This window comes from Haliotis rubra, unplaced genomic scaffold (assembly GCF_003918875.1).
Source record: "Haliotis rubra isolate DU_JTF1 unplaced genomic scaffold, ASM391887v1 Scf15, whole genome shotgun sequence".
Taxonomy (NCBI): domain Eukaryota; kingdom Metazoa; phylum Mollusca; class Gastropoda; order Lepetellida; family Haliotidae; genus Haliotis; species Haliotis rubra.
The window spans coordinates 4,058,208-4,068,552 of NW_025765447.1; positions in this window are offsets into that span (position 1 = coordinate 4,058,208).

The window sequence follows — 10,345 nt, forward strand, 5'->3', positions numbered from 1 at the left end:
CAGCAGAATACTTGAGAAATAATCTGGAATTAAAGAATCTATTCCTTGGCATTTGTTGAGTTTAAGGTTGTTTATGCTATCTAAGATCTTGTCTCCGGATATTTGAGAGTCAAACAGTTCTGTTCCAAAGTGGTGAAACCACTCTTGTGTTTGGATATTGCTTTTTGGAACTCTCTTTCTATTTAAATATTTCAATTAGTACCAAAATCTCATTAATGTTATTTTCTATTTTATCCTGTTTCTCTTTATAATATGCAGTGCGTTTTGGCTTACAAAAAGCATTATATTTATTTCTTGAAAGATTATATTGTTCCAATGATGATTTATCTTTACGTTTTCTAAACTTGTTCAGTGATTTACAGCGTTCAGTTTTAAGTTTTCTACATTCATCATCATACCAATCATTAAAATTATTTTTGATATATCCACACTTTCTTTCCGGATGCTGCTAGACAAAGGGCGTCTACAATAAAGTCAATGCTAGTATCAATACATGTAATCGCACTATATATCGACTGACTTGTCTAAGAGATTTTGCACAGAATCTGATAAACTCTTTTTTCTAAAGTATGCAAGTTTGTCATTATCCCAAACAAATTTGAAAGCATTGTTGTATTTGTTGTTATCTGTACATGTACAGGATTCTATAACACTTACTTTCATAGTGACCTGGAGATGTGCTGACTCAGTTCGAGATGGTATCGCAGAGTCAGTTACATAATCAAATGGAGATGCAGAGGAGATAATAATAATAATAACAATAATAATAAATGTGAACTTATAATGCGCCTTTTCCATGCACAAGGCCCATGCTCAAAGCGCTAACAAAGTGGGTGGATAATATACATATATACAATGAGGGACTAGTAGCTAGTCATAATACAGTGAAAACAGATGAGTCTTGAGAAGTCGTTTGAAGGAATTAAAGTCAACTGCTGATTTAATGGTGATAGGGTCAGAGTTCCAGAGTAGAGGGGCAGAGCAGGCAAAGGATTTCCTTCCAAAAGTTTGCAGTTTGAACCGAGGCACAGAGAGGGGGTTCAGATTCTGAGAACGGAGCTGTCTTTCTGGAGTGTATGGGGTAAGAAGTTCTTTCAAGTATTCTGGGCCTATGCCATTGAGGCATTTGTAGACAAAACACAATATTTTAAAGTCAATTCTTGATTTAACAGGCAGCCAGTGGAGATTTTTCATGACAGGTGTTATGTGTGTGTGAGCGCTTGAAGTTCTGCTTATGATTCGGGAGGCTGTATTTTGGACATTTTGCAATTTTGATAGCAGCTTCTGAGAAATACCAAAAAGGTGGCTATTGCAGTAATCAATTCTTGATATAACAAGTCCCTGGACCAGACCGTGTGCTGCATCACGACTGATGAGATGGATGAGATGGCTCGTAGATGAAAGAAGCATATTCTGCAGAGTTGATTTACATGAGTGTCCATCGCCAGGTGTGAGTCAAGTGTAACTCCAAGGTCTTTAACAGAGTCCACTGGTTGTATCTCTGCATCTGCTACCAGAACAGTACTGGTGGTAATTTGTTTTTGCATTTGCCATGATCCAACAACCATCACCTCAGTTTTGTCATCATTTAACTTTAGCAAGTTGTTTGTCATCCATGACTTAACATCTTTAGTACAGTCTGTTATTTTATGAAGACAAGTGTGAAAGTCCTTGGGAGTTGAGTTTTTCTGAAGTTGGGTGTCATCTGCAAACGAATGATGGCAAATGCCATGTTTGTCAATTACGTCTGCAACATCGGTCGTGTATGCAATGAAAAGAAGCGGGCCGAGTACCGATCCCTGGGGTACACCACAGTGGACCAAGGAGGTTTGCGATTTGATGTTATCTAACAGGACAGTCTGACTTCTGCTTTCGAGATAAGATAATATGGGGAAGGCTACCGGTAAAGGGACCACATGGTCGGTATTGAGATAAAGACAGATTCATAATATACAAGATTTTCCCCACTAAATGCAAAAAAATTTAACCCGATATCTTTGTAGCCCAGTTAAATAATTATAGAGTTGATTGTTCGATTTCGACTACATCATGAGCATGCATTTATGAATCATTCTACCATGACTTAAGTGAAACACTGTTTCGTGATTGGTTAATTAAAGTCATTCAGAGGTATATGATCACGTTATACATTGTTTACGGTAATGTGATGTTTTTCGTTTGCCCACCAATATGGTGGACACCAACCAAAATACAGCTACGTCGATGGATTATGGCGATTTTGCTGCTGGAAATTACACATCTGGTTTCGAAGATGGATTTAGCGATGATGAGCTTGACTCATTATTTGCGCAAATCACAGAAACATGTGATTATATAAACAAACCAGGAAAGAAACAAATATTAAGTTACACAAGGACAAAGGTTTGTTTGTTTTCGAAGAAAATTTCAGCAAGAGAAAAATGTGTTTAGGTAAATTTAGTTTTTAGTATCTACCAAGCTATTAACTATTACATACTAAATTTGATATAATATCAAGATTTCGTCAGGCCGGTAACGGAAAGCCCTCCGTCCAAATTTGCGATAATGTAAGTCATATACACCAGCCGTAAAATTAACTTAAAACCGAGGGATGGTGGCGCAGTTGCTAGTGCCACGGTTTTTGGATCCAGAACAATATCCTTGCAATTACCAGATGCCAGCTCTATTTTAACTGCAGAAGCTTATGCTATTATTGACAGCTCTTAATTATAAAAATAAACAGTATAGATATAAACAATCTATACTATTTTCAAACTCGCTTTCTTGCCATCAGGCTATTAAAAATGTCTTTTAAACATCCACTTTTAATCGAAATAATTGACATATAAAATGATCTTACTACTGGCCAATACCACATAGTCCTCTGTTGGTTACCAAGCCATGTTAAAATCGCTGGTACATGTAATACAATGGCTGATGCTCTCAACAAATCGGTGACACCAAACCCATACACTGATTACAAACCCGTGATTAGATCCTACCCACCTGCAGAAGTGGGTAGGCATAAATAAGTTACATGAAATTAAACCAATTGTGGGTTACACATACTTAGGTCCACATTCGAAAAGGACATCATGCCGCGATGTTGTATTGGCCACAGCAGTTATACACTAGAATATTTATTGAAAGGTGATGATCCTCCGTTTTTCATCCCTTGTGTATGGAATCCTGGAAGGGAGATTGTCGCGTTGTCGCCCTCTCAAAAACAAGCAAAATGAGGCAAAATTAACCAAAGCGTGACAATGCGACATAGTGACAATTTTCAAGGTCAAAATATGTCGCATTGTCGCCCCATCTAAGATGTGTAAAAAAGCCTAAAAATGCGCGACATATTCAATATGTCGCGTTGTCGCCCTTTTCGATTGCCGGTGCGCATGTGTAGAAAGTCAGTTAGTCTAGGCATGAGCAGGAAATGTTATACTCTACTTCAGACTTCATTGGTCTTTTGCTACCTACAATGGTTTTAAAAATGAAGCCGTACTCGTAATGGCAATGGGGGCTGCTTTGCTTGAACTTAATGAAAATTATTTGATATATTGTAAATGTATTTAGCCAATCAAGAGTGTTTTAGCAGCAACGCCCTATCATTCTAGGCGTTTCTAGCAATTCGCTGTGTAGGGTTGCGTCTCTTAGTCGCACCAGAAAACTATGATCATAGGTTCGAATCCCAGCACCATACACATTCATCACATTGGACATTTCACCAATATCAAGCTGACAGGTTGTGACAAAAATGAAATATTGTTAAAATTCAGGCCACATCGGCATAAACATCAGGTGAAGTCCTCGAATGGGTGACTATGTTCGACAGTTTGGCTCCTGACAGAGTTTCTTGGGACAGTCCTGTCCCACACTGATGAATTTGTACGATATCTGCCTCTGTTCAGCCAGCAGTGGATGGATACCAGGTAGAATGAGATGGTAATATGACCCTCCAGCACCTCAAAGACAGTTTAGGTCGGCTTTGAACTTGATATTCTTCTTGGAAAAACGCCATACAAATGGACTGTTATCATTATGATATACAGTCCGTTTGAGACAAAATGATACCGATGAATTGCAATCGAACACAAAAACAAATAGACATAAAAGAATCAAACCAACGCGGACTGCAATAAAAACAATAGACCAACTTTAGAAAAAAATTGCATGATTTGTGTCACAAAAATAAAAACGTTGTTTAAGAAACTGTCATCATTTATTTGTGCGTTTCCCAGTTTGTTACAAGGGCGCATTGCAACTAAAGGAACAGCGCGAAAAGCGAGATGCACGTTGTTGCATTGTCGCGTGTCGCGCTTTGTTAAAATATTGACTAAAGTATGCATTATAACCACAGGGGGTCGAATCACTGTTTGGACAATAATTTGTAAAAATAAAAATCTAGACTTTTGCAATCGTATATTGTTTTTGTATGTTATGATTAACCTACATTTGATTTGAACGAGAGCGGTGAAGAAATAAACTTTTAAGAAAATTCTACCGCTACACTCATTACATAAAATACACAAGGGGTGACACTCGCGATGCTCAAAACCTGAACGAAAACCGGACAGCCCGACTATTTTAACGTGCGGTTCAATCAAAACTTACGTTTTTCTCAAAACATTGTGTTGAGCTTGTAGGGTATTCTTTTACCTTTCTGCTCATCGTATTCAATTTGCTTACCTGCTTTTAATATTTGAACACTGACCCTCACATTAACACTACCCTCTGCTTTTAACAAACGTCTGGCCTCTCTTCGGTAAACATCAGTGTACGAAAACGTTATTTATGCAGTTTCGAGACAGGAAAATCTTTACATGGGCATAATGTAAACTATATCAAATACCCCATTTTCAACACCGACATGTGCGTTGATATTTCGTGTCAGCTCGCTATTGTGTAGAAATCGTACATATAAAACATGGATCTGAACGACCACATTCATTGAATATAGTTAGCATCTTTATTTTACCATATTTTGTGACGTATAATTTGATGATTTGGTCCCATTTTCTCCTGTTGTATGCTGGAAATAAACTGAACACCCAGTAATAGTAACTAGAAAATTGTTGTTTACCACATTTTGTAATTAATAATAAATGGATCTAATACGTTTGTAACACATAAATGATTAATTAAACCATTCAACCATGTTAACAATGTATGTGCTTTCAAAAAGGGAATAATAATAAAGAAGAATATATTTATTATTTTTACTCATTTGGCATACAGACAGTATCATTTCAATATAACATCCATATCTATTCTTTCATTTTGCATGGGGTTGATCATTTGTGATGCAATAGGCATATAATGAACTTAAGTGATCATGGTATTACAAGATCTGCGTGATGCCTGTTATCTACTGGATATGGAAAATCACAGGACTATGATAAAAATGAACTGAATGTACCCCATTACCCATTCCACTCCAACTCCGGACACAGCTACAGTTTTTTATGTAAAATGAATCAGATAAACTGTTGATAGAACAACACCATGATAGTTGTAGGTTGTTAAATAATCATGGTTTAGAAAGGAGAATAAATATCTTTACATTTCCCACATCTTGTGTTAATCACACATTTTCAAATCCAAGTCTAAACAGAACATTTTTAATACGAGTAGCCAATGTGGTACAGCCATTAGGTAGCATTGGCAGCCTGTGTTCATCCAAATACAGGAGCCTGCACCAATACTTTGGAGTGGGGCTGCGCCACATGATTCTCCCCAAACGGCAAACCATACCATATATTGTTTTCCGAAACCATTTACACATTTTATACTGTACATCTTCAATAATTCAATAATAATGAGGTCCAATATACTTCTGCACCATAACACACTATATGAACAACCATAGCATCACATATCTTAAATACATCTGGACATGGTATATTTCCAAATTTCTTTTAATATATGTACAATGTCATAATAGCCTTTTCACTCTGTACACCAAGAGTAGTTAGTGCTTTAGTCCAAAATAAGTTTAGGTGTTAACACAATACCCAATATCTATATAAAGACCCAATTTCAAGATACACACCATACAATTTTAATTTTAAAAAAATATCAACTGGTCAACAAATTCGTGCATCTGACAACAACTGTCATTCTCCAAAATTCAAAGCAAAATCACTGATTATGTGTTGAACTATGTTTGACGCACAGCCCTAAAGTATAATTAAGTAAAGGAAAAAGACTCCATTGCAGCATTTAATCAAACTTGTTAACTGCTATCTGGCTGAATAATTGCTGATATCAAATTATATGATGAATAACATGTATCAGATCTATTCTAATATCACCAGGGTTATCATGCATAAAATGATCAATATATAGCAAATGTATATTCTGACACTGGTTTCAAGCCATAAAAACTACAGTACCAAGACAAGTTTCATTGGCAAAAATCACAAATAGTGGAATGAACATCTGTCTTGAAAGTTTATTTTCAAATGTATGTACTTTTAAGGCAATGTATGTATTTTATGGTGGTGTATTAGCATACTGATCATACTGTGTATTTTTATATATTCATTTTAGTAAAATCGTGTGTCAAATGCATTGTATTGAGCAGGATATTTGTGTGTATTTTTATGTACAGATCATTTGATTCACCATGTTTATTTTAATCATAAACATTTCCGAATAATACTGGTAGAACTGTTTCATGTTGTTTTGCAAACCGATTCAGACACTTAATGTGACAACATTCTGTGAAAACAGTATGTACATGGATGGATCTGTTTAATTTTTTTTTACAAAGTATAAGTACCAAAGTAGCTCAAGTTAAGGAATAGATATTTCTGTATTATGTTACTGAGAGCCGACATTTTACAAGCATACCCGTAGTTAAAAAACAATCGTTTGAACTTCATCAATTATTTCCTCATAATACATGAGAAATGAATTAGATAATAAATGGCTTTTGCAGTGGCGAAGTGCTAGCGCAGCAGACCCTGGGAACCAGGCTGAGCCGTTTTGTGTTTCCGAGTCATTACAAAATCCTGTCGATGTTTACGGAAACTGTCGATGTTTATCATACTAGAGTCAATATTTCACACGCGTGATAATGCGAACCCCTGTGGTTATAAAGCATACTATAGTCGGAATTTAATATTTCAAGCAAAGCGCGACACGCGACAATGCGACAACGCAGCAACTTCATCAAAATGAACGCACAGTGCGGACAGCGCTTCAGTGGTTTGGATCGTACCTCACAAACAGGTCACAGGCAGTCCTAATTGGTGATGAGATGTCCACTTCAGCGACATTGTTCTGTGGAGTTCCACAAGGATCAGTGTTGGGGCCAATACTTTTTACCCTTTATACAACACCTCTAGGTCAGTGTATTGAAGAACATCAGATACCTCATCACTTCTATGCAGACGACACGCAAGTACAGAACAACTTCAAGTCAACACCCGTCAGTCAATCTGAATCAAAACATGCAATGGAACAGTGCATTGCTGATGTCAGTACATGGATGGAAAAGCTGAAACTCAACTCAGACAAAACGGATATGATTCGGTTCGGACCTCCATCCAGATTACGGAAATGTACCTTGGAACATTTCTCCATTGGATCAGCAGACATCACCTTCAAATCATCTGTCAAGAACCTCGGTGTGTACCTTGACTTGCTATTCATGGAAGATCACGTGAGCCACTGCTGCAAGGTCAGCCATTACCTCCTGAGGAATCCTGCCATCAGACATTTGCTGACGAGAGATGCAGCTGCCTCCCTTGTGAGATCTCTGATATTCTCTCGATTAGATTATTGCAACAGTTTACACAATGGAATCACAAGTCAACAGATGAGACATCCAGAATTATGCTGCCAGATTGGTCACTCGGACGAGCATAAAAGCACACATCACACCAGTGCCCAACTCGCTTCCCTGGCTCCGCATTCCTGAGCGAATCATATTCAAAATACTCTCGCTCACTTACAAGCTGCCCATGGTACTGGACCAGCCTATCTGAGTGATCTGACTGTGATAGGCTGGTCCCTTCAAGAACACTGCGCTCTAGTTAACAGCACCTCCTTCGGGTGCCTGTCACCAAACTTAAAACTTTCGGCCCCGAACCTTCTCTGTCTCAGCCGCTACTCTGTGGTATTCTCCACCCGAATCACTGAAGTTGATTCCATCTCTAGAAACTTTTAACTCCAGTCTTATAACCCACCTTTTCAAGCAGTATACCTGAAAAGAAAACCCCCAAAACCCATACCATTGTGAAGAACTCAGCTGTCTCTGTTACCATGGTTTGAGGCAATGCGCTTTGAGCATACCTTCATGGCGTGGATATAGCACAATACAAGTGCCATCATTATTAATATTATTAAAACATAATTTTCATTTAAGCCTCATTTAATTCTTAGTGTTTTAAAAAAGTGATTTAATTCCTAAATATTGATCATGTTCAAATAGTAAGGTAATTGATAAGTTTTAGTTTTTAATTTGGTCGAGTGAATAAATAACTATGATTGTTAGTGGCTGTAAAGGGGGTTACAGGAGTGTATAATAATCCTTGGGAGAGGGTACGTAAGAAGTTATGTTATTTTAATGTATGGCTAATTTGGTCAAAAACTGACATAACCTGGAGATATAAACCCAGCTAGGGTCCATGCAGGTAGCAAAGGTACTGTAAGTCCCCATGGTCCCTAGTGTGATGATCTACCTTCAGTTGATCGTGATCTACAGCCCGTTTCAATATTGTATTCTTCTCTTTAATGAAATATTTTTTTAATGTTCACATGCTAGTTTTAACTATGTAACTGAAATTTTAGTACTGTAGCTGTCCATCGTTGACAGGTTTTTATGTTCTTAATTTATTCATCGACTATAAACGAATTGTTGTCGTCACGATATGGCTTAAGTATTGCAGATGTGACGCTAAATATTAACTCACTCACTCACACTCACTTAAAACCGTTTTGCATGTAACCCAACATGATGGTTTTCTGAGAAGTATCATTTCGTTAAAATGACAATGATTTAGCCCAGTAGCAATACCATTGATCGATTACTTTGCTAGTCTATTGAGGTAATTTGTTTTTGACTGTTAATATGTTCACAAATATTTCTAACAGGTACCAAGGGGCCCGTGAAGATCAGGATTAGAATTGATTTTCAGCGACCCATGTCTTTTCATGAAGCAGAATCCCAGCTCTTCAAGGCATAATTTGGGTAAGTAGTGTAACGTAAGCTTCATGTATACTTACGGAAAATAACGGTAACTGTGCATAACATAAAATTGCCTCAAACAATTTTTTGGTTGAAAAAGGCCCTAATTAAATATGTAGTATGGCACGTGCAATCTGTGCACAAGGAACATGCTCGCTTTTTGCATGCTTTTTGACACTGGAAGTTCACACGCCTGATATTGAAAATTAAAGAACGGTTGATTATTCTCTGACCTCTGAATGTTGTGGAAAACACGTTAATTCCAACATACACTGTGCGTAAGTAGCCAGACATTTTGGTATCCATCGAAACACGATCTCATCTCAATGGAGACGTTTTAAGCATAATGGGAAAACGAGAGAATTACCTCGGACTGGTCGTCCACCGGTCGTCACGCGACTGCTCGGACAATTACTGGCTTACGTCCAATCAGTTATCTACGGTACAGGAGACACGATTGTGGTGGTGTTTTGTTCACTGACGAGTCGAAATTCATATGTGTAGCTCAGATAGCAGGGCACTGGTGTACAGATGGCGAGGTGAACGGTACGCTGACGCGTGCGTTGTTCAACGTCGACAGTTTGGTGACGCGAGCGTTATGGTATGGGGTGCCATCACATCTCATGGTCGGACACAACTAGTCATTGTGAACAGTTAATCACTGTGTAAGGAAAACATGTTCTTATCTTTTTGCCTTAAAAAAAAATGGCATAACATCAAATAATGCACAGTACAGTAGTTTATATCAATGATCTGATATCATTCAATAATTGTCAAGTACATTACATTTCAGAGGATAATGTTCAACACAGAGGGTTGTGGTCAAAGACAGAGGGAAATGATCGATACAGAGTAAGGTTCAACAGTGTGTTATGTTCAGCACTGATCGGATATGTTCAGCAAAGAGGGTAGTAATGTACTACACAAAAGGGACTACTCATTTCAGTGGATTGTTCAGCAGTGGGATTGCTCAACATGGGTAATGGTCAACACAGAGGGGACTGCTCAACATGGGTAATGGTCAACACAGAGGGGACTGCTCAACATGGGTAATGGTCAACACAGAGGGGACTGCTCAACATGGGTAAAGGTCAACACAGAGGGACTGCTCAACACAAAGGTTGGTGTATACCGCAAAAGCATTGTTCAACACAGAGTGCCATATTCAATACA